Below are 25,089 nucleotides of genomic sequence, written 5' to 3' on the forward strand. Positions count from 1 at the left end.
AAGTTAATTCTGTATGCAAAGAATAACAGCGCAGGCCTAGTGATCACAGCAACTCTTTCTGGTAAGTATCGCCCCAATGAGGCAGTTAAAATGACTGCCTTCCCATAAGACTCTTCCTTGGGTTCTTCCCAAGCAATCTCAGGCTCCTTTGTCTCTCGTTGCTCCACCCTCTTCATTTATCTACAGGTTCTGTGAGACCTGTGGGAGGGGAGCTGGTCACAGCAGGAGAGGGGTCTCCCTGGCTTCTTTAGCAGCCTTCCACATCTCTGTCTCCTGGCCTCTGTCCTCTCCTGTTTCTGAGTCTGAACTGCTCTCTGCCACATGCTTCCCTCCTCACTAAACCCTGCTGCCTCTTCAGCTTCTGACACCTCCTCCCAGTCTGCACCCTCTCCTCCCTCTGACCACTCATAGTCATCCCACTACCAACCCCCTGGATCTAAGCCTTCTTCTCTTTTTTTTTTTTTATAATATATTTATTGAAGTTTTCAAATAAAACATATATTAGATAAGCACAACTTATCATTGTCCATTTAACATCTCTCAATTGTTACATGGGACTCCCCCACACCTCCCGCATACACTTACATCATTATTAAATTAATTTCAAACAAATTATCATTTAACTCATCTTAATTAATAATCTTAATTTGGTTTGACATATAATTCAGCCTTAAATCTAATTTAATGGTAGACAATTGTCTGCACTGGCATCCAATTCAACACTCAGCCAAATTACAATATTTTTGTAAATAAATCTTAAATTTCCTCCAGTCTTCTTCCATCCTTTCTTCTCCCTGGTCTCGAATTCTGCCGGTCATCTCGGCTAATTGCATATAGTCCATCAGTTGCATCTGCCATTCTTCCACAGTGGGTAGCTCCTGAGTTTTCCAATTCTTGGCAATTAATATTCTTGCTGCTGTTGTTGCGTACAAAAAGAATGTTCTGTCCTTTTTTAACACACTCTGGCCGACAATACCCAGGAGAAAGGCCTCTGGTTTCTTAGTAAAGGTGTATTTAAACACCTTTTTTAATTCATTATATATCTTCTCCCAAAAGGCCTTCACTCTAGGGCAGGTCCACCAGAGGTGAAAAAATGTTCCTTCATTTTCCTTACATTTCCAACATTTGCTATCAGACGAATGGTATATTTTAGCCAGTTTAACAGGGGTCATGTACCATCTATACATCATTTTCATCACATTTTCCTTCAACGCATTACATGCAGTGAAGTTCAGCCCAGAGGTCCACAACCTTTCCCAATCTTCAAACATAATATTATACCCAATATCCTGCGCCCATTTTATCATTGTTGATTTTACCATTTCGTCATGTGTGTTCCATTTCAGCAGCAAGTTATACATTCTTGAAAGTACCTTAGTCTTAGGTTCTAACAGTTCAGTTTCTAACTTTGACTTTTCCACTTGGAATCCTAGCTTTTTATCATTTTTAAACACTTCTTTAATCTGAGCATAGTGTAACCAGTCTCGCACTTTGTCTCTCATCTTTTCTAAACTCTGCAATTTCCAGTTGTCACCATCCTTTTCTATTATCTCCCAATATTTTGGCCAGTTGGCCTCCATATTGGCTCTTTTCCGAGCCTTAGCCTCCAGGGGTGACAGCCACCTCGGAGTTTTATTCTCCAGTAAGTCTTTATATTTTGTCCAGACATTAAAAACTGATTTTCTGACAATATGGTTCTTGAAGGCCTTATTTATCTTAGCTTTATCATACCATAAATATGCATGCCATCCAAACGCATTATTAAAACCTTCCAAATCCAAGACATCCGTATCTTCAAGAAGTAACCAATCTTTTAACCAGCAGAAAGCTGCAGCTTCATAATACAACTTTAAATCTGGCAGGGCAAAGCCCCCTCTTTCTTTCGCATCTGTTAATATTTTAAATTTGATTCTGGGCTTTTTGCCCTGCCAGACAAATTTAGAAATATCTTTCTGCCACTTCCGGAAGCACTCTGTCTTGTCTACCATCTGCAGTGTCTGAAACAAAAATAACATTTTTGGCAATACATTCATCTTGATGGCAGCTATTCGGCCTAACAAAGAAAGTTTTAGTCTTGACCAACTATCCAAGTCTCTCTTAATCTCTGACCAACATTTTTCATAATTATCTTTAAATAAACTCAGATTTTTTGCTGTTATGTTTACCCCTAGGTATTTAACTTTTTTAACCACATTTAGTTCTGTCTCTTTCTGAAGCTGTTCCAACTCAATATCTGTCACGTTTTTCCCCAAAACTTTAGTTTTTTGCTTATTTAACTTAAATCCTGCCACTCGACCAAAGTTTTGAATCAGTTGTAGTACTCTTTTCAAACTAGACTCCGGCTCCTGTAATGTCAGAACTAGGTCATCTGCAAAAGCTTTAAGTTTATATTGTTTCGCTCCGACCTGAATCCCTTCCACCAACCGGTCCCCCCTAATCATATTCAGGAGCACTTCCAGAACCGAAATAAACAGTAATGGGGAAATCGGGCAGCCTTGTCGTGTACCTTTTTCAATTTTAAACTCTTCTGTAACCACATTGTTAACTATCAGTTTAGCCTTTTGTTCTGAATATATTGCCTCAATCCCGTTCTCAAACCCCCGTCCCACTCCCATTTCTTTTAAATTCCCCTTCATAAATTTCCAAGATATGTTGTCAAAGGCTTTCTCCGCGTCTATAAAAATTAAAACTGCTTTAGTGTTTATGTTTGTTTGTAAAAGTTCCAATATGTCTATGATGTTCCTTGTGTTAGTAAACATATGTCTGCCCGGGAGAAAGCCTGCCTGGTCTTTATGGATTATCTCACTTAAAACTTTCTTAAATCTTCGTGCCAAAACATCTGCAAATATTTTGTAATCCACATTTAAAAGGGAGATGGGACGGTAATTCTTGAGTTGTGTCTTTTCAGTTTCTGACTTTGGAATCAATGTGATAAATGCTTCTTTCCACGATTCAGGCGCCTTCTTCCCCTCCATTATTTCATTACTGACCTCCAACAAAGGTTGTATCAAATAATCCTTCAATGTCTTATAGTAGTTAGAGGTCAGTCCATCTGGCCCTGGTGATTTGCCCTGTTTCAGACTCAGGATGGCCTGTTCAATCTCTTGTCGTGTTATTTTGCCATTTAAAATTGTTCTATTTTCTTCTGACAGCTTTGCTAATCCATTTCTCTCCAAAAATTGTGTAATCTCTATTTCATCTTGTGGCCCTTGAGTATATAACTTTTTAAAATACCTCTGGAAGCACTTTCTAATCTCTCCCGGGTTCTGAATGTTCCTTCCTTCAACCTCTAAGTTTGTTACTGTATTTAATCTTTGTCTCCTTTTCAACTGCCAAGCTAGCAGTTTCCCACATTTATTTGCCGATTCAAAAGTTTTTTGTTTCATTGTTTTAATCTTCCATTCTATTTCCTGATTTATCAGCTTGGAATATTGCGCCTGATAAAGTTTAATTTCTCTCAGAATCGGTTGGGACTTCTGGTTAGATCTTAACTTCTTCTCCAACTCTTTGATACTTTCCAGAATTTTATCTTTCTTTTCATTTTGCAGTCTTTTCTTTAAGGAATTCTGTTGAATCAAGAACCCTCTCATCACAGCTTTACTTGCATCCCAGATAGTTCTTTTTTCCACCGTAGTGTTCAAATTAATCTCAAAATAGTCCTTTAAGGTTTTTTGGGCCTTCTTTACAATTCTTTGGTCTCTAAACAGGCCATCATTCATCTTCCATCTAAAGGAGCCGATTGGGATCAATGTCATATCCATTCTCAAGGCGTTATGGTCGGAGCATGTTTTGGGGCAGATTTCCACCTTCCTCACCTTAGGTGCCAGACTTCTAGTTATCCATATTTGGTCGATTCGTGTCCAAGTCAGTTGAGCTTCAGAAAAGAATGTTCCTTCTCTTCCCAGGGGGTTTCTAACTCTCCAGATGTCAACCCAGTCCATATTGTCAGTCATTTCAAAAAAGGTCTTAGGTAGTCTTCCCTCTTTAGTAATGTTCTGGTTCTGTGACTTATCCATATTTGTTGATACGACCCCGTTCATGTCCCCCATCATGATGACGTTGTTGTAATCCAGATACTCCAGCATGGTCTCGTGCAACTTCTTATAAAAATCCGATTTTCCTTCATTTGGAGCATAAATTCCTAATATCAAAATTTTTTCTCCTTGATACTGTACTTCTATTGCGAGGATTCTTCCACTTTCATCTTTAAAGAGAAATTTTGGTGAAAGGCTCTCTTTTGCATAGATCACTACACCTCTCTTTTTAACTGTATCCGATGATATAAATTCTTGACCAAGCCTTTTATTTATTAACACCTTTCTATGGAGCCTAATCACATGTGTTTCTTGTAAGCATATAATGTCCAATTGTTCCTTTTTTAAAATATGAAAAATTTTAGACCTTTTTTCGGGACTGTTACAGCCATTTATGTTCCAGCTCAAAAGCTGCAGAGACATCCTGGATAGGTCTGGTTATTCTTTCTGGGGTGGTACCTTGTTCTCCGGTCCTTGAGGATCCGAGGGGGCGGGCTCCCCTGGAAGTTCTGGCGCTGGCAATCCAAGTCCTTTGTGGAGGTCTTCTCCGTGTGCTCCCAAAAACTTGTCTCTATCTTCCACTGTTTTGATTTTGATCTTTCTCCCTCTGTAGGTAAAGGATAATCCTTGTGGAAACTCCCACCTGAAGATAATTGCGTTGCTTCTCAACAGTCTTGCCAATTCCGTGTAGTTAGATCTAAGGTCCAGCAACTGCTTAGGAATGTCCTTGTAGATTTCAATTCTCTTGCCCAAAATGTCTAGTGACTTTTCGTAGTGCAGACCCAAAATCTTGTCCCTTTCCTCCTTTGATCTCAGTGTTATCAAACAATCTCTGGGCTTCTCTGTCCTTCTGATTCTGCTAAGCCTTCTTCTCTTGGGGGGTTCCCCAGTTGGTACCTCCTACCACTTCATACAGATGACAGGCTCCTCCTACCATCTCCTGGGAAGACCCAAATGCCAGGTCAGGATAGGTCTCAGCTGTTCTGCAGGTCTTTCTTTCCTTCATGCCTGACGCCTTGAACCCAGACAGTTGCAGATCAGTCTGGGCGATCCAGCCTGACCTGTAGCAGTCCATGTCTGTCTGTTCCCAAGAACACCAAAAGAGCCTGGGCTGGATCAGGCCAATGGCCCATCTACTCCAGCATCCTGTTCTCACAGTGGCCAACCAGATGCCCTAATGGGAAGCCCAAGATCTGAGCACAAGAGCAGCTCTCCCCTCCCGCAGTGGCTTCCAGCAACTAGTATTCAGAAACCTTGCTTCCTCGGACTGTCCGGTATTGAACAATGACATTAAATGTTGTCTGATATCAGTTGATAGGCTGAGGTTACAATGCAACGGTGCCAGAGCTAGAGTGACTCTTTATCTATCTATGATGTATACCCAGCGTATGCTAAATGCCAGCCTGGAAGATGCAGCTTTAATAATAGGATCCGGCCATTACTGGCTTGTCACTCACAAGAGTCATCTTTCTGGGGGCTTGTCAGGTCGCTGAGAAATGCAGCAGATCCCCTAATGCCACACAGCACCTCGGGCTGGAAGGAAAAGGTTTGTGACAGCCTCAGGTAGAAGATTCCTTGTTTGGTCCTGGCTCAGATAAGAGCAAGGGCATCAATAACCCACCTGCATGGCTCTTGGGGGGTTTGACGGTGCAGGGGGTGGCAGCAGTGAGGAGAGGCAGGAAGAGATTTAAATAACCCAAGAAAGCCCATTTGTATTCTCCCGACATCTCCGTCTGCAGCCCAATCGCTAGAGTTGGATGCCTTGAGCAATCCATAGTTGCTATAACAACTAACAAAGTGTAATTAGTCAAAGAGGGAAGGGAAAAGGAGCCCCAAATAACAAATGAAAATAATAAAAAAGGAAAGGATTTTGGAAATTTTGTTTTGTTTTGTTTCAGAAACACTCCTAGGGAGCATACTGCAGAAGTGATTTCAGGTGTCTCAGGTGGGGGGAAAAACATCCACAAGATTTGTTACTACTGCTGTTTACCTACCTACAGGAATGATTGCCTATATGAGAGGTATGGAACTGGTGGCCCTCCAGAGTTTGATGGACTCCAATTTCCATCAGCCCTAGCCAGCACAGCCTATGGTCACTGATGATCAGAGTTGTAGTCCAGCAACATTTGGAGGGCCACAGGTCCCCGCCCCCGGCCTCCATTAATGATAAGTTGAGGTTTTAAGTCAAAGGCTTCAAGATCCCCAAAGTACTTTAGGATGCCATTCAGCTCAGTTACACTCAGAGTATACGCACTGAAATTAATGACCAAGATTAGATGTTGATGAATTTTCAGTAGGCCTTTTTATATATATATATATCCCAACCTGTTCTGGCAATGTGGATAACTGAGCTTAAGAATGAAAAAAAAATGAGGAGCTGAGATGAACCAAAAATGATGGATTTGCCCATCTCTGGGCACATCAAAGGGCATAAAACCTGGAGCCAGCTCAATGCACACGTGCCTTTTAACTCGCCCCTAGCCAGGACTCAATTCACGTAACTGCATTCGCTCAAATGCATAAGAACCTAAGAAGAACCTTGCTGGTTCTGGCCATAGACCCATCTGATCCAGCATCCTGTTCTCACAGGGTCCAACTGTGGGAAACCTGCAAGCAGGATCTGAGGACAAGAGTGCTTTCCCCCTCCTGTGGTTTCTAGCAACTGGTGTTCATAGCACTGCTGTCTCCAAGCATCGCTGCATCTCCCAATGTCACATCCCTGTGTAGAGGCAGCTGGAAACAGAGGATAGTCTGGGAAGTAACAGCAGAGCCCTGGACAGTGGAAAGGCCTTGGGTGGAGGGAAATGGATATGTAAAATCAATTACAATAGTTAAAACTGTACCATTAAGCCTTGCAGGAAGCTGTGTGATGAGAAGAGACTCAGACCTCCTTTAACAAAGGGGTAAGAGACTCACCAAGTCTCCTCTGTAAACATGAGTAGACTTATTTCTCTGAAGGGATCCTAATATGCCGCTGCATCCTACAGCAGCTATATGATAGGATACTTTAACCTCCAGTTTTGATTAACCATGGTTTAGTGTTACATCTAAACAGTAAACTGTGGTCAATTATAATTGTTCCCTTGAGGCCAACGTAGCCAACAGCCTCCCTTGGACCTCTCCACAATTGCAATTTGTTAGCTTTATGTGGGCAGAGACCATCCTTTTCTTTTGTCCATGAAACTGTTAAATGTCATGCACACTGACAAAACAACACTCATGAATTGAAACAAATACTTCATCTGTTAAGCTACTGCTGTGTCTCCAATCTATAGCACTTTTTTTGGCGGGGGGATATAATAATTATTACCACTTGTCCATGGCCTGCTCAGGCAGGGTCAAGGGATGTCAGGTCTCATGTAGCAATAAATCCTGTGCCCTTGGACAGAAGGATTCATTACTGGAGTCAAGAAATGGGTTGACTTTAGCCTGACACTGTATCAAGAGGTGGCAAGTTTGCTTTCCATTGGGCTGTCTAATCAGTTCAAAGGCGTGCACAGGCAAGCAGTTTTAGTTAGCCTCCTCACCTCAAGGTCTGCGCTATTAACCCATTTTGGGGATCTAAATAACTTCCTTTGGACTTTCTCCAGGGGGCACTTTTGTTCAGTCCATGTGTCACAGAAGAAAACTGGTAGGGCTGACAACCAATCCTGCCTAGCCAGTTTGTTTGGAGGTTTCTTCATATGACTGGAAACAGATTTTTTGTTAAGGAAAGCTCCTCCACTGGTATGTTTCTAAAAATAATAGTTACAATTTAGATCAGGGATGGGGAAACCTGTACCGCTGCCCCCAAGATTATTGGACTCCAACACCCATCAGCCCCAGCCCCCAGCAAGTGTGGCCAATGGCCAGCAATGATGGGAGTTGTAGCCTAACAATGCCTGGAAGACCACAAGTTTCCCCATTCCAGACTAAGGGGCTATCTGTGTTATACATTTAAAGCGGCATTATGCCACTTTAACCAGTCATGAGTTCCCTGAGAGAATCCTGGGAGATGTGGTTTGTTAAGGGTGCCAAGTTAGGAGACCCATAGAGCAACAGTTTGCAGAGTGGCTGAACAGCAAGTCCTTCTTCCCAGGCAGCTCTGGATAGAAATGTAGTTCCTATTCAGATATCTAAATATCTTAAGTGTTGTTGCATAGAAGATGGAGCCAGCTTGTTTCCTGCTGCTCCTGAGGGTGGGACCCTAACCAATGGATTCAAATGAGAAGAAAGGAGGTTCCAACTAAACATTGGGGGGGGGGGACCTTCTGACAGCAAGAGCTGTTCTATTGGAATGGATTCCCTTGGGAGGTGGTGGACTCTCCTTCAATGGAGGTTTTTAAACAGAGGTTGGGTGGCCATGTGTCAGGGATGCTTTAGTGGGGATTCCTGCCTCGCAGGGGGTTGATCCCTTGGGATCCCTTCCAACTCTACAATTGTATGATTCTAATCTATATTCCAACAAGTTATATCTAGGAGTTATTTTTTTAAAAAAAGATTTAAGCTATGAAAGGGCTATCCATAACTCTTGACATTCACTGGCTGGAGGAAGTCAAGGGTACACCAGGGGTGTGAAAACAGACACGGGTCCTTTTCTTCAATTTGGTGGCAACCTCCCATTAACATGGAAAGGAAAATCCCATCTCTAATAAGTGTGACATGTGTACAAAGGCGTGGACTATCATCTACAAAGTCACTGTCCAAAATGTTGGATCAAACAGCGACAACACCACTATGAATGGTATGTGTAGAAAGACTCTAAGTAAAATCTAAAGCTATGTCCATTAACTTCAGTGGGAAGAATTAGCATTGGCTACAACCCATATACAGTGGTACCTCAGGTTAAGTACTTAATTCATTCTGGAGGTCCATACTTAACCTGAAACTGTTCTTAACCTGAAGCACCACTTTAGCTAATGGGGCCTCCCGCTGCCGCTGCGCCGCTGCTGCACAATTTCTGTTCTCATCCTGAAGCAAAGTTCTTAACCTGAAGCACTTTTTCTGGGTTAGCAGAGTCTGTAGCCTGAAGCGTATGTAACCTGAAGCGTATGTAACCCGAGGTACCACTGTATACACACACACACACACACAGACACACACACACACAGATCTTTTCTCCTTAATGTTTCTTCCTCTCTCTGCACACTCTAGTCCAAAGTACATAGCCTCCAACGTCTGGCAGATTAAAGATGTTTACAAGCATGTCCCTTTTCTATTCTCATATCAAGGATCATTACTTGAACTCCCACACATTGCTGAAGGCTCTCCTCTTTCTGCTGTTTGCTGCATTCATGCATTCCTCAATAAGCCACCCTGCACTATTCTAAAAGGTGGAGCAAGCTGGTGCTCTTTGAGCTAAGCATAGGCTGGACAAAACATCGTTTCCTACCATCACCCGTTGAAAATGAGCTTCACAGTCACATCTTGCAGCAGGTTGTGCAAATTTACATGGCACCTTAGTGTGTATGTGTTTACGTGCATGTGCTTTGCAGGCAAGATGCAGACACAGCGACATCGCTTCTTAAGGGAGCCTGGGGAAGAATTAGATCTCAAAAAGACAACTGTAGCAGCTCATGCGAATGATATGCAACTTCGCATGTCTATATACTCAGGATGCCAAAATAAGTATAGCAATTCACACATAACAGAGACAGAGATTTCCCTTGGACCAGTTCCAGTGAAAAGGCAGTGCCCTTGGCAAATAAGAACAATTAGAATTACAAATAAAAGGCACAAAAGCAATTTTCACAAATCAGCCGCGCTATTTCTGATGCTCAGGGTGTGAGTGCCATTGCTTATGCAGCCCAAGTGTCACCACCTTTGCATGAGAGGCCTTGAGAAGCTAGTGGTAACTCCAAGAATTGCAAATGTATAAATTATCCTTTTGGGGGCGGGGGCGGACACGATAAACTGAGTGCGACTGAGTGTTCTCAGTTGATGTAGAATGCTGCTTTATTGTTTTGCCCCCATGTGAAAAAAACAAACAAAAAACAGAAGACGGAAATGGGATAGAATGAAATGGTTTAGAACAGCAGCACTGAATTCTAAAACAGCAACACTCCACTCAGTGACACTGAATTGCAATTCCCATTTATTCTGCCATAATTTGAGTTCAAATCCAGAACTCTGGATTTGAACTCAAATTCTCTGGTTCTCTGGTTCTTTATGGACCAGAATGGGCTGACAGTTTGTGGAATGGAAGGCAAAATAGAGAAGAAGACTCTTCCAGAAGTAGCCCCTCACCCCAGCCCACACCACAAAGGGAAAGATCCCTGCAGCAAACTTAGCCAGCCTCTGACGAGCTTGGCTGCACAGTTCTTAAGCCTGTTGCACAAGTCCTGTAGCTGACAATTCATGAGGCCATGCAAACCTCCCTTTTGAACGGTCTTGCCTTTTAGGGTTGACTCATCTTGTTTTGATGCTTGTGCTCTGGCCTAATGGGCAAGAGAGAGTCTACTTCCTTAGCCTGCAGAGCAGGGTTGAAGAAATGGTGGCCATCCAAATAGTGTTGAACCCTTGCTTCCATCACCCTATGTTGGCTGGCACTGATGGGAGCTGAAGTCCAACAATCTCTAGAAGGCCACAGCTTCCACATCCATGCAGAGATAATCCCAGAAGGTGGTGGCTGTCATCCAAGGACTCCTCAGGAAGAGTTTCAGACTAACCCTGGTTCTTTGCCAGCTGGAGCAAGTCCTAGAGTATATTAAAAGTGGACACAGACTCATCACAGTTACCAATCCAATGGTTCCTGGTTCAGCCCAGCTCTGGGTTTAGTCAGGAGATGGTCAGTGATGGTCAGATTGGTTCTGTGCTTGGTTCCAGAAGGCAAGACTAGATATTACAGGCTTAAGCAGCAAGAGGGTTTTGCATGGACACCAGAAGATCCATAAAACAAGATGGCGGGTGATTATCCAGAGAAGTGGCAGAGTTTTCTTTACTGGTGGTCTAGTTAATTTATTAAAAAAATTAATGAAGGTGGAACAAAAGGGAAAAAATAATAATAGAATCATAGAATTGTAGAATTGGAAGGGACCATGAGGGTCATCTAGTCCAACCCCCTGCAATGCAGGAATCTTTTGCCAATGTGGGGCTCAAATCCATGACCATGAGATTAAGAGCCTCATGCTCTTCCAATTGACAGTGGCGTAGCGTGGGGGGTGCAGGGGGGGCCCGGCTGCACCGGGCACAACATCTGGGGGTTAGGGTTAGGGGGCGCAAATCCATGGGTTAGGGGGCGCAAATCCACGGGTTAGGGGGTGCAAATTACTTGCCTTGCCCCGGGTGCTGACAACATACGCTACGCCACTGCCAACTGAGCTGCCATAATTATATATTTCTAAAAAATGTGTTAAAGAAAGAAATAACCACCTTAACCCTCCAATAGGAATCCACATGAAATTGGTATCTATAAGAAATAGGTTCAAATGGAGGCAAGACAGTCAGGTCTCAAGGCTATTATGTGATAGGCGGTGGTGTTTATCCTTCCAGGCTTGAAGTTTAAGTCTCTTAGCGACCACAAGGTCTCTCAAAATCCACTTTTCTTGCTCTGCTGTTAATCCCTATACTAAGGGAATAGAATTTAAAAATACATGAGCATCTGCAAATAGCAAGCATTTCACCAGTACAAAATTGATATGGCAGCAACTTCAGATCAAACAGAATATATTATGGGATGTGCCCACTTGTGGTCTTCAAGTTTGCTGGTGATGCTCTACTTATGGATTTCTTGCTTAGACTGGATCAGAGTTCTTCTCTACCTTGGGCCCCAAGTTCTTGATGGACTTTGGCTTCCATCACCCCCCAAGCAACTTAGCCTATGGTCTGGAATGATGGAGGTCCAACAATATCTAGGGACCTAAGGCTGAAGAAGGCTGAATTAAATGCCCTAAACCTTCCCATCCAAATATGTGATGCCTAAGGCTGATGTCCCATGCACACTTATCTGGGAATAAACCCCATTGAACACCATGAGACTTAGTAGGGATGTGAGAAGGCCCCTTTCACCATTTCATCCTGCGCTGTTTCCACTCCACTGCAGTTCATCTCCCACACTTTCCTCTTTTTTCCACTTTGCACTGTGCCAAAATTACGCAACTTATGTAATTTATGGATCATATTCAACTAAATTTTACTCAGGGTAGGCCTGTTAAAATCAATGGACCTAACTTAGTCATGTTTGTTCATTTCAATGGGTCTGCGCTGAGTAAGGCTGAGCTGAACACCACCCTACATAGTTAATTATGTAAATTGCATAAAGTATGGTGTCATTATGTTAGACCACTCCATTCATTTCAGTGCAAAGGAAACACAAATCAAGTTGGGTGGGGGTGGGGTAACATAATCAATTACATATCAATTGCAGACTGGAAGTGACAACAGGGATTGATTCGCTGGATTGATTTCTGTTATGGATACGGGAGGTATAACCAAACACCAGCAATTTCTGCTCCTGTTTCTGTTTTAGCCAGAATTCCCTGACATCCCTACATCCGAGAAGGCAAGCACAGGCAATTGTGACTCTTTCCTTGTTTCTCTGGTTGGCAGAAATGTGGATGTCATCTTGCCCCTCATTTCCCTTGAAGAGTAAGAGGGCAGAATTATAGACAGGCCGGTCGAATCTGCAAGAGGGGGAAGAGGGGGAAGAGAAAAGCCCGTTATGCCAGCCAGCCATCACAACATCTCACAGACAATGCGGAACAATAAGGGGGAGGGAGAAAAGAGAGGCTGTTATAATATACCTCGCACAATAGCGGCAATAGTCTCCTGGCAGCAAACATCCGTGCACTTGACTGCAAAGAAGAAAAGAGTGTTACAGAAGGAGGCACATGAAAGGAATTTTCTGCACACACAAAAAAACTAAAGGCAAAACACAATAGTGTATATTTCAGGCCTCTGAAAAGGCAGCATGGCAGTAGCATTAAGGAGACGAGATAGCCTAATGGATTGAGAGCAAAGGGTGGCAATATTGAGGGTAGGGGAGAGGCAGGAACTCCATCAACAGTTATATACATCCTTCCTGTGTAGAAAACCCATCCTTTCAATATATTCAAGTCATTTAAGGAGGAAAAGGGCGGCAGTGGTGGGGGGCGGGTGTGGAGAATAAAAGAAGGATCCTGTTTATTTCACCCTGAATTAATCTTTATCTGGTTTTTTCTTTGCTTGTATGGGAACAAGGCAAGGTATGAATATTTCATTTCTGCAGCTAAAGATCCAAGAGCCTTTACCGTCCCTGGAATGAGTGGTATCCATAAAAGGGGAACCCATGTGAGTACTACAGTGGGTGGCAAGATCAGAGGGGGCCAAGCGGCACCTTGCACAAAATCAGAGACAGGCTGGCTTCTGGAGAAGTCATCTCCATGTAATATTAGCCCAGGGAGAACATGCTTATTTGAGCCAGAAGAAGAAAGAAAATGTACAGGAAGATAGTAGCGGCCGGTTTTCATGGCCCCCAACTTGGATGGCTTTTAAAAAGGATCAGAGAAAATTGTGGAAGACAAGGCTATCAATGGTTCCCAGCCATCAGGGATGGACAAAGGCACCAGTTTCCATTCCATCCTGTATTTGTTGCAGGCAACGCTGTTTCCATTCTGCAACATTTCATCTTCCATCAAAAGCTATGGCATTTGTCTCACTGTCTGCAAAAATTACTCAGCTTATTTAGCTTATGCAATGAATTATGTAAATGATATTGGCATTATGCCAATTCCATGCCATTCATTTCAGAGCACAGGAAATGCTATTCAAACAGGGGGTGGGAACAACCCATTTCCTATTTGTGGACTGAAAGCAGCAAGAACAGTGGTTGGATTCACTGGATCAACTTCCTCAGTTGGTTAGAGCATGGTGTTGATAACGCCAAGGCTGCAGGTTCAATCCCCGTAAGGGACAGCAGCAGATTCCTGCATTGCAGAGAGTTGGACTAGATGATTCTCAGGGTCCCTTCCAACTCTATGATAAGCGCAATTTGTGTAAGTGCATTCTGGACATGGGATGAATATGCAGATGCTGGCAATTTCTACTCCAGTTTCCATTTTTAGTTGGAATTCTCTGGGATCCCTACTAGCCATGATGGCTATGGTCTACTTCCACCATCAGAGGCCATATGTCTCTGAATGCCAGTTGCTGTTGTGCTCAAGTTACTGCCTACCATGGAGGCAGAAGAGCATTATGTCTAGTAGCCCTGGAGAGCCTCAACCCTGAATTTGGCCAATCCTCTTGTAAAGCCAACCAAGTTGGCGGCCATCCCTGCCTCCCATGGGAACCCTGGGTAGTCTAACTCAGGGTTTCCCAAACTTGGGTCTCTAGCTGCTTTTGGACTACAATTCCCATCATCCCTGACCACTGGTCCTAATAGCTAGGGATGATGGGAGTTGTAGTCCAACAACAGCTGAAGACCCAAGTTTGGGAAACTCTCATCTAACTACATGAAGGACTTTCTTTTCTCCGTCCTGAATCCTCCAGCGTTCAGCTTCATTGCAAGTCCATGAGTTCTAGTGTTCTGAGAGTGGAAGAAAAGCGTTTCTCTATCCACTTTCTCCATGCCACCCATACTTTTATAAACCATCTATCATGTCCCCTCTCACTTGCCTATTCTCTAAAAGTCCCAAATGCTCCAGCCTTTCCTCATAGGGGAATCACTCCATCCCCTTGATCATTTCTGTTGACCTTTTCTGAACCTTTTCCAACTGAATGGAAACATTTTTGACCAGCACACTTGTCTCACAGCGACCAGTGGGAAGCCCACCAGCAGGGCCTGAGGGCAGCAGCAGTTTCCCCACTTGGGATCTCCAGCAACTTCTGTTCAGAAGCATACTGCCTCCAACAGTGGAGGTAGAACAATGACATCCTTCTTCTCCACGAAGGCAGAAATTCCAAAACAGTCATTTTTTTCTAAATAAATAAATAAATAAATCTACCTTACACAGGTCCAGCTGCTGAATTAGCTCCTGAAGTTCCTTCAACAACCTCCCCTCCTAAAAGGAAGAGGGTGAGACAGGAGGGAGGAGAGGGTGGAAAGGTCGCCCCTGTTGTTGTCTGACTTTTGTTTACTGTCTTCTTTACGGAGCTGCCACACACACACAAAAAACACTCATTAGGCGTTGTTGATTTTCATTAATGTTGATTCACCAGGAGCTTACTCAATCTTCTGTGACCAACAACCTCTGTTCCCAAGGGAGAACAAAGCTGTTGAGCAAATTAGCCCGACAGATTGTAGGTAATGCGAGGCAGAGTGAAGTACCATAACAGGAGGCGTGCACATTAGTGTGGGGTGCAGGGGAACAATAAACCTTCTCCAGACAATGCACATATTGGGTGAAGTATATCAGAAGAGATGCTCAGGTACGCTCACTTAACCACTGATGCTCAAGCATCCCTTTGCACCCTTCTTGAGACATATCAACAGGTGCTGTTGAAATCCCCTGTTCTAAGGCAGTGGTGGGGAGTGTTTTTCAGCTAAAGGGCTGCATTTCCTTCTGGGCAACTTTCTGGGGCCCACATGGCAGTGCTGGGTGAGGCCAGAGGCAACAGCTGGCAGAGCAACAAATACAAATATTACCTTTGTACATTAAGGAGATAGCTGCACTTCAGCTTGTGTTTTCAGGTTGGGTAGTACAAATTTGGTAGGGTGGCATTAAAACTGAGGTCCAGCGCCGAGGGCCTTCTGGCGGTTCCCTCACTGTGAGAGGTGAGGTTACAGGGAACCAGGCAGAGGGCCTTCTTGGTAGTGGTGCCCACCCTGTGGAATGCCCTCCCATCAGATGTCAAAAAAATAAACAACTATCTGAATTTTAGAAGACATCTGAAGGCAGCCCTGTTTAGGGAAGTTTTTAATGTTTGACCTTTTATTCTGTTTTTAATATCCTGTTGGAAGCCGCCCAGAATGGCTGGGGAAATCCAGCCAGATGGGTGGGTATGAATATAAATATTAATGTCATCATCATCATCATAAACCATGAACTGAGGAAACTCATCCTCCATTCCTAGCTCCAGCCCAGGCTGTTCTCATCTGGTATGAGGGTTGGCCCATGCTCTACCATCATTCACCTCTTGCTTGTTATGCTCTGAGCCTCTTGGCCTTAGGCATCCCCCACTGTCCCTGACACTGATAGATCCTGATAGACCTCTGCAAACCTGACCCTCACCTCCAGCTTCTGTGCTGCAGACCCACTAACTCATCCCACATGTGCAGCTTCCGGGAGTGGCATTGAGTTGGTAATGACTTTCCTTTGCCCACATGTGCTGGGTGGTAGGTTTTTTATTTTTATTTTTTTTAGTTGGTTGGTCTGGAGGTGAAAGGCTCCCGATCCCATTACCAATCCAATTTCTCAGATTCCTACGGGTTAGATAGGAATTGCTAGAGCAGAACGGGCCGACGGTCCATTGAGCTTGGTATCTCCTCCGAAACACCAGCTACTGTTTGGCTCTTAAATAAAAGCCATCCTGTTATTGGCTTTATAATTGAACAGCACATTGAGATGTACATATCTCATGCATTAAAGTGCAAGCAGGGTGTGTGTGTGTGTGTGTGTGTCAACATTTCGCTGGGATCGTACAATGGCTACATGCTGCTAACATCTAGCCAGGGTTCTCTCAAGATCCAACCTCTGAAATGAAGTCATCATTATATTAAAGGTAAAGGGACCCCGACCATTAGGTCCAGTCACGGACGACTCTGGGGTTCTAGCGCTCATCTCATTTTACTGGCCGAGGGAGCTGGCGTACAGCTTCTGGGTCATGTGGCCACCATGACTAAGCTGCTTCTGGCGAACCAGAGCAGCACATGGAAACACCGTTTACCTTCCTGCCGGAGGGGTACCTATTTATCTACTTGCACTTTGTGCTTTCAAAATGCTAGGTTGGCAGGAGCAGGGACTGAGCAACGGGAGCTCACCCCATCACGGGGATTCGAACTGCTGACCTTCTGATTGGCAAGCCCTAGGCTCTGTGCTTTAACCCACAGCGCCACCTGCATCCCTCATCATTATATTACAAACCTTTTATTGGCATCACATACAAACATCCAAAACAAATCAATACAGAATTACCACTTTCCCAGTGGCACAAAACATTTGCTAAAAGAAAGGAGGCATAGCAGTCTATCGTTACATCTCTAGGTCCCCAGGGAGATCAGACGTCTGCAGTGTATTTCGATGACAAAAAAACCAAATAGAGATATTTAGCCACTAACCTGGTGAGCTCCTGATCTTTCCCCAGTAATAGAAAATGTATGACCTCCAACTCCATTTGGGGATGGAAAGTTGATCTAGAAATTGCTGAGGGAGATCAGCATATAGTTTACAATTAAGAACCCTATGTGTAAGGGTTTCCACCAGGTGGTCTTCACATGAGCAAGTTCTTTCTCCTTCCACCCTGCCTAAGAACCTTCCCCAAAGGAGGTTTGATGGGTTTGAATTAAACCTGGCCAGTGAAAATGCCCTTCTTTCTTGAGGGTTAAGCCGAAATTAAAGGTAATTGTGGTTAGTTTCATGTGCCCAAGAAAGTTGAAAATAAAATGGGAACATGTTTTCTCTGCTGCTACTGTTAGTTCTTGGCGTTCAATATCCCACAACCTAGTTTTTATTACAACTTTGGAAAAAAAAAAAAGGCTTGAATTCCGTTGGGATTTGGTATGTCCTCTTGAAGTCTCTGCAAAGTGAGGCACAGTTCCCCCTCCCATTTTGGAGAATGGGAAAAAGGGTGGGGAGAGATTGCCTGCTTCACACATGCAAGTGAAGGACAAGATGACACCCCTTCCCTTAATTCCACATACAGAATTTCACTGGATGGACAGTTGACTCTTAACTTCAGTGCTGGCGATTGGGTGATGGAATATATCAATATGCTTCCTTTCCACAGTGGGCTGTGCACAAAGCAGCTTACCACAGACACCCACATATTATCAGACCACAAGGCTGGCATGATTCTCAGAAGAATCACAAGGTTAGCATGATTCAAGAGTATGATGCAACAGAAAAAAAGGCTAATGCAATTCTAGGCTACATTCACAGAAGCATAGTGCCCAGATCAAAGGAAGTAATAGTACCACTCTATTCTGCCCTGGTAAGATTACATCTGGAGCACTGTGTCCAGTTCTGGGTGCCACTATTTAAGAAAGATACTGACACACTGGAAGGGGTGCAGAGGGGGTTGACCAAGATGACAAAGGGTCTGGAGCCGGGTGCGTTTAGCCTAGAGAAGAGAAGACTGAGAGGACATATGACAGCCATCTTTAAAAATCTGAAGTGCTGCCATATGGAAGGAAGCTTGTTTTCTGATGCTCCAGAGGGTAGACCAGAACCAATATGTTTAAATGGCAAGAAAGGAGATTTTGACCAAACATCAGGAAGAACTTTCTGATGGTAATAGCTGTTCAACAGTAGAACAGACTCCTTCAGAAGGTGGTGGATTCGCCTTCATTGGAGGTTTTCTAACAGAAGTTAAACAGTCACGTATCAGGTCTTATTATACTTAGCCACCTGGATTAAATACAGTTCAGTGGGAGTGGGAAGCAGGGTCTTTAACCCTAGGCTAGATAATTGACAGCTGGCTCCAATATATCTTCTCTGGAGTAGACTAACAACAGCAAAAGGAAAATGAAGAGGAGGTAATGATGGTGACTCCTCAGCCTCCTGAAAGTTCCAGCTGCTAGTTCAGGTCTTCATCTTCAAAGTAAGGGCTTCTTCCATGACTCCCTTTCCTAGGATGGCCAGATGACAGGACAACTTTTTCTTTATTTCACTTGGGCCCATTCAACAAATGTGGAGGAACTGCCATAAAATCCGCGTGTGCACATTTATCATCTCATATGATAGAGATAAGTCCTAGATGCATATAGGAATGTAGGAAGTTGCTCTCTCCTGAGTCAGGTCGTTGGCCCACCGCGTTCTGTATTGACCACACTTGAGTGGCAGTGGCTCCATGGGACAAGGGATATTCCCAGTCCTACCCGGAGATGCCACTGGGCTTTAAACCTGCAAAGCAAATGCTCTATTGTTGGACTATGGTCCTTCTCCCACTTTGGCATCAAAGTTGCAGAGTGGAATACCAATGGAAGAAAGCAGCTTAGCATCGAGAAGCTGGGGAGATGGAAGGCAGAGTCCCCTTGCAACACCCTGTTGTGCCATAGAGCAAGATTCAGAAATGAGTGTTGAGTCATGGTGTCACGGCCCAGTTCACGGGTGATTGAAGTCCCGGCAGGGGATGTTGGGACCGGGGACAAGATGGCAGGGTGGGAACAGGAACAGGGGTCCAGAAGGCAGGAATCAGGAGCCAAGAGTCCGAGGGTCAGAGAGCCAGAAGTCAAGAAGCCAAGGGTCCGAGGATCAGGAAGCAAGGAGTCATGAAACCGGGGTCCGTGGATCAAGAAGCAGGAAGTTAAGAAGCTGAGGTTCAAAGATCAGGAAGCAAGAAGCCAAACGCAGCAAGGCAGGAAGCGTGTTGCTGTAGCAAAGGGAAATGCTGACCTTATATCCCTTCCCAGCTTTTGCCACCAGGTGCTGTGAGTTACCAATCGGCCTCACCTGTGAGGCCGTGCCTTGCCTCTTCAGAACAAACTTAGGAAGGCCCCAGTCCTACCAAGTCCTATTGGTCACAGGGCCTGGCTCCCACACGCACACCTGACACATGGTTGTCTTGTGCATGAGGCTCCATACTGAGGGGTCATTAGTTGGAAGTGGTCATAACTCATCTTCACTTTCTGAGCCTTTAATATTTTTTCGAGAACCCCACTCCCCTTCCACAGGATCTACTCAGAGGAACATAAGAACATAAGAAGAGCCTGCTGGATCAGGCCAATGGCTCATCTAGTCCAGCATCCTCTTCTCACAGTGGCCAACCAGATCCCTGTGGGAAACCTGCAAGCTGGATTCAGACACAAGAGCCCTTTCCCTTTCTGTGGCTTCTGGAAACTGGTATTCAGTAGCATTGCTGCCTTCGACCATGGAGGCAGAACATAGGCATCATGGCTAGTTGACATTGATAGCTCTCTCCTCCATGAATTTGTCTAATCTTCTTTTTAAGCCATCTAGGTTGTTGGCCATCACTGCCTCCTGTGGGAGCGAGTTCCATAGTTTAACTCCGTGCTGCTTAAAGAAGGACTTTCTTGGAAGAGCAATTTGTGTGCCCACCCATGTGATCTTCTCTCTAATTGAGTAAACTGTGTGAAAAGCAAGCAAATGTGCACAAATCAATAGAGAAATAATTTTTTGTAAATTGTGGACATAAATCATTGGAGATCTACAGGATGTTTGTGTTTGTTAAAGAGCAAGGTGGGGGGGGGAAGCAAAGCAAATCAATTTTCTTTATTAAAACACAATCACTCCGTCTATTACTCCTTTAGGAGAAGGCTGACTAGGGAGGGCAGGAGGAGAGCTCAGGCAATTGCTTCACTTAAGCATGGATAATAGGAAAAGTTTGTTATGCGCCACAGATTGACAGGAGGTTGTAAACAAATGAAGAAGGGACGGAGATCTTGAAGCCTTGGGGAATGCTCCAACGTTTGTGCTTGGAACTTTGCATTGCCTTGGCAAGTGTGTGTTCCAAATAAAGCAGTGGAGAATTAAGGAGGGAACTGTATCACCATTTTTAAGTAACATTTTGCAAGGTTTAAAATTATTTTTCAAATAACTATTTGTGACTTCCCTGGGAGATGAGAGAGAGAGAGAGAAACTAGAGAGAGAATGTGAAAACAGAAGGAAGCAGAAAATCTAATTATTGGGAGGGAGGTGTCATACAGCCATTGAACTGCTTTGCTGCATTAATTAGCAACTTTATAGTGCCAAAAAGAAGAGTCACAACCCAGAAGCTCCGAGCTGTTTGTGGCTTTGTGTCCTGCTGTGATCTTAGTGCATGACGACCCCAAAACGTTATCTTGTGTGCACTATTTCAGATGGAACTCCAGGGTGCAGTGACAATGCTTGCTGCTTAAAATGTCTCTAGGCCTCTTCCTTCGGCTTGCAAGCTGCAGGGTAGAAAGAACTTTCTGAACAGGAGAACAATGTTCCTTCAACTCAGAGCTACATGTTGTCTGACTCCCAAGGATGGAGGTAGAGAATCAGAAGGATAGCAGAAGGATAGGCGATCAAAGGAGGTTAGGAGACGTTTTTTTAAAAAATATATGTCCAGATGACTTGCTGTAAATAAATTTAGAAAAAAATGAAGAAGATAGCCCTATCTAATTGGCCGCAGTAGCGAAGGATCAAACTTTCATGTTCATAGACAGTATCCACGAAAACCAGAGGATCTCCTTGAGAACTTCCAAGAGGACGCCTCTTGGATCTTCACTGTGGGATAAAGGACACTGGAAAACGCCTTTGGTAGGATCTAGCAGGGCTGTTTGTATGAGGCTTAAAGTCCACGGTTTGTTTTTGAAGCAAAGTAATCAAGAACGGGCTCAGTAGTGATGCCACAGCAGATTGGACAGAACTTGGACTGAAAATGTTGCCATAGCTTTGTCTCCATTTGATTTATGCAAGAATATAAGAAGGGCCAGCAGAATCAGACCAATGACCCATCTAGCATAGCATCTTGTTCTCACCAGAGTGGTGTAGTGGTTTAGAGTGGTAGACTCGTAATCTGGTGAACCAGGTTCAATTCCCTGCTCTTCCACATGCAGCTGCTGGGTGACCTTGGGCTAGCCACACTTCTCTGAAGTCTCTTAGCCCCACTCACCTCACAGAGTGTTTGTTGTGGGGAAGGAAGGGAAAGGAGACTCCTTCAGGTAGTGATAAAGTGGGATATCAAATCCAAACTCCAAACTCCTCCTCCTCCTCACAGTGACCAACCTGATGCCTATGAGGAGACTGAAAGAGGGTCCTGACCACAACAGCAGTCTCAATGTTTCTGATTCCCAGCTGCTGGTACTCAGAGGCACATTGCCTCTTGCAGAGGAGGCAGAACATAGCCATCATTGCTGGTAGCCATCAATAGCATTATCTTCCATGAATTTGTTTAATTTAAAGCTATCTTTGTCTTTAAAGTCCAGCTGTTGTGTTCTGGTTCTATGGATAACAAGGAGAACCAGAGTGATTTGGGCCATGGTGTCTCATTCCCAAATTGGGTCACACCATTAACAATGGGTCTTGAGGTGGATCAGGGTCCCCCTAAGTTTCTAAGCCACTCTGTGGCCTCAGTTTTTCCAAAAATGTTTAATGCGCAACCTTGTTTTTGTAAAAAAATTTCCTGAGAAATGAAAGCATGCTGACTGTGGAAATTCCCAGAGCTCAACAGGGAGGGAGCTGAGAGGTGGGAAATGATCGTTTGCTTTGACAGACAGGCCTAGTCTTGAATCAGACTGAAATGTTTTCTGAGGCCGCATCAATCAGGGTGATTTGGGGGCGGGATGCTGAAGTGCATAGACCTGGTTGTTCTTTGAATGGGTTGACATGCTTCTCAGAGTTTTGGCTGCGGAATTGGTGTGCCTGCTTCTTTCCCAATCATACTCCCAGTTAAGTAGTGGGTGAACATATCAGACGACACAGTGATTCTTCAACAGCTCTTGTTTATTCACAGGCCAGGACAGAACTGAACTGAAGGGTTCAGTCAGTCTGCTTATATAAAGCTCCAGTACAATGTAACTGTAACAATTTTCTAAAACTATCCAATCACTGAACGTCACTTTCGATCCCTTATTTGCATAACTATCTACAGTATCCCCCTGCTGGCCCAGGGTGAGAACTTCAGTACATAACACTCCCCCCCCCCAAAAAAAAACTATTAAAAACTATAGCTCTCACTCTCTCTTTTCTTAGTAGAGGGCACAACAAGGAGAACAGCAGTGAGGGGGGAAAAGGGCTTTTCCAGGTTACTTTTTTAAAAAATAATGAAGTTAAAATCACCTAGTGTGACAGCCCCTGGACCTATTTGTCTGAACTTTGGCAGGTTTCCTACCCAGGAACACCTCCCTCATGTCTCCAGTTTTCAAATTAATTGCCCAACAAAGACTTAGGTGAGGGAACATAATTTCGACTTCCCCACCCCAAAGCCGTTGAATCAGCTTTGTGGGAAAATTGTTGCACTTTCTGAATTTTGCCATGCTTCATCCCCTCACAAGGGGCGATCAGGCTGCTGCAGTACAATTAAAAAGTTAGAGACGTTTTATTTATTCATTCTGAAAAATCAAATCACATCTATAAAATCCTTCTTTAAAAAAAAAGCCTTGGATGGGTCTGCCTGAAGTTTGGCAGACAGAATCCTTTGCCTGCAAATTCCACCCACTTTGTGAAAAGGACATATAGCTATTTTTAGATCCCTCAATATAGTAAATGAGGGATAAACATAACTTTGGATTTAAAAGCCAGATTTGGACCCAAATAGCAGATTGAATCAGAATGACGCAGAGTTGATATGATACAGATCAGTCTGTTTCCAAACACGACAGATACAAAGCAAATTTTGTGGTTGTACACACACACACACACAGTGCTCTTCCTGATTTTATACATTTTGTTTTGGTATTGTTTTATGCTTGCTTGTTTTTTCTGGGTTTTTTTTTGTTTTGTTTTAAATTGTTACGATGTTTAATCACATTTAATGATTTTACTGAAATTCTTAGCTGTGCTGTTGTGGAACCGAAAGACAGAACAGCTATCGGCTGGGCAGGGGAGAGAGGAAGCAACGGCGCATATCAAACTCATGTTGTAGGAGGTGCATTAAAGTTACAAACCAACATCATTAGACTCACAAACAGGTCCTCCGCTCCTACAACAGCTCCCCAGCCTGCTAAGACTTCCTTTAGGATAGAACTAAAGGTGGTTCGGAATGGGTCCTGTGGTTGCCTAGCAACAGCAACTCCGGCCTCTCCATCCTAGGAGTAAATATATATATATATGTCCAAATAGAGCTGAAGCTGTGAAAAAGGACAGTTGTGGGTACCTGGAAGCTACTAGATGATCAACAACATACCCTCCAAGTGTCCCAGTTTTCCAGGGACAGTAACAGAATTATAAAAGGCATTCCGGCTTCTGATTTGATCCTGGAATGTCCCTATTTTCCCCGCCAGTGCTGCTGCTGAGCTCGGAGAGGAGGATGTCCTGAGTGGCAGTGGTGAGGGAGCATCTTGTTGCCCCCCCCATGGCTGCTGCTGCTTCCGGTCTCCTCCCTGGTAGCAGCTGCTGGAAAGCGGATAAGAAAGAGGAGCTGCTGCTGAAGCCAAGGCCCAGCCCCATGTGATGTGTCAGCTCTGAAGGGCAGGCAGAAGGCAGAGGCCACCCTGGGTGGAAAGAAAGAGAGAGCAGAATGCAAGAACTCTTGGTTGTTGTTTTTTTTAGAAAATTAAATGCTTCGTGCTTTCACATCTATTTTTACTCCTTTCTAAAATTTATTTATGTTTTTCTTTTTGTCAATCTACCAAATAATAAAACAAAACCAGGGTTTTCTCAGGATACTGGAAGAGGTGTGTGCTGTGTCCCATTGGTGCAGCGGTGGTGACACTTGCCCTTCTTCTGATAGGAAATGCTTGGTGAGGGGCAGGATGAGACAAAAAATGGGGGCGAGGAGGGTCAGTTGGGTGTGTGTTCATCAGAGTGTTCACCCTATTTTCATCTGAGGAATGTTGGAGGGTATGTCAACAATCAGTGCAGGCCTAGTTCCTTCGGACAAATGTCTCATGTGACCATAGCTGGGCCATTCCTGTTATGTATTCAGTCGTCTGTGTTTGCCTGATCTTGAGTCTGGACTAAGGAATCTGAGCTCCTGCGTTCTGATTTGATACATGATATTCAATCACAGAACATTTCAGGATTTGGGCCTCTGCCATTGGCCCTTAAACTCTGAGTCCTGATTCGCAGCCTGGAAGTTTAGACAGCCAATCATGTTGGGAGTGGGAGTGGCCTTCAGAAATGGATATAAGCATTTGCTTTGCTCCTGATGTCCAGTTCCGTCAATAAAGGTTCTTGTTGTTATCACTGTGTCTTGCCTCATGGGAACCCACCTACACTTCAATTCCTAATTTCTGACTTTGTTGCTTGTTGCTCTTTAAGTGACCAACACCATTTTTATAATTGTCAATGTCTTAATTGCCTTTTCCTGACATTCCAGGTAATTTCAATGGCTTCTTCTAGTATTCCACACACAT

General features: G+C 44.0%; 1 long non-coding RNA gene across 1 annotated transcript; it reads left to right on the plus strand.

Moving 5' to 3' along the window:
* LOC310750815 lies at window positions 1-12,981 on the plus strand. The gene is made up of 4 exons (XR_014542303.1): window positions 1-61; window positions 5,933-5,979; window positions 7,625-7,760; window positions 12,485-12,981. It is a non-coding gene; the product is annotated as an uncharacterized lncRNA (long non-coding RNA).
* The last annotated feature ends 12,108 nt before the right edge of the window (window positions 12,982-25,089 follow it).

The sequence above is a fragment of the Podarcis filfolensis genome, assembly GCF_964270895.1.
Source record: "Podarcis filfolensis genome assembly, chromosome: 15".
NCBI classification, from domain to species: Eukaryota; Metazoa; Chordata; class Lepidosauria; order Squamata; family Lacertidae; genus Podarcis; species Podarcis filfolensis.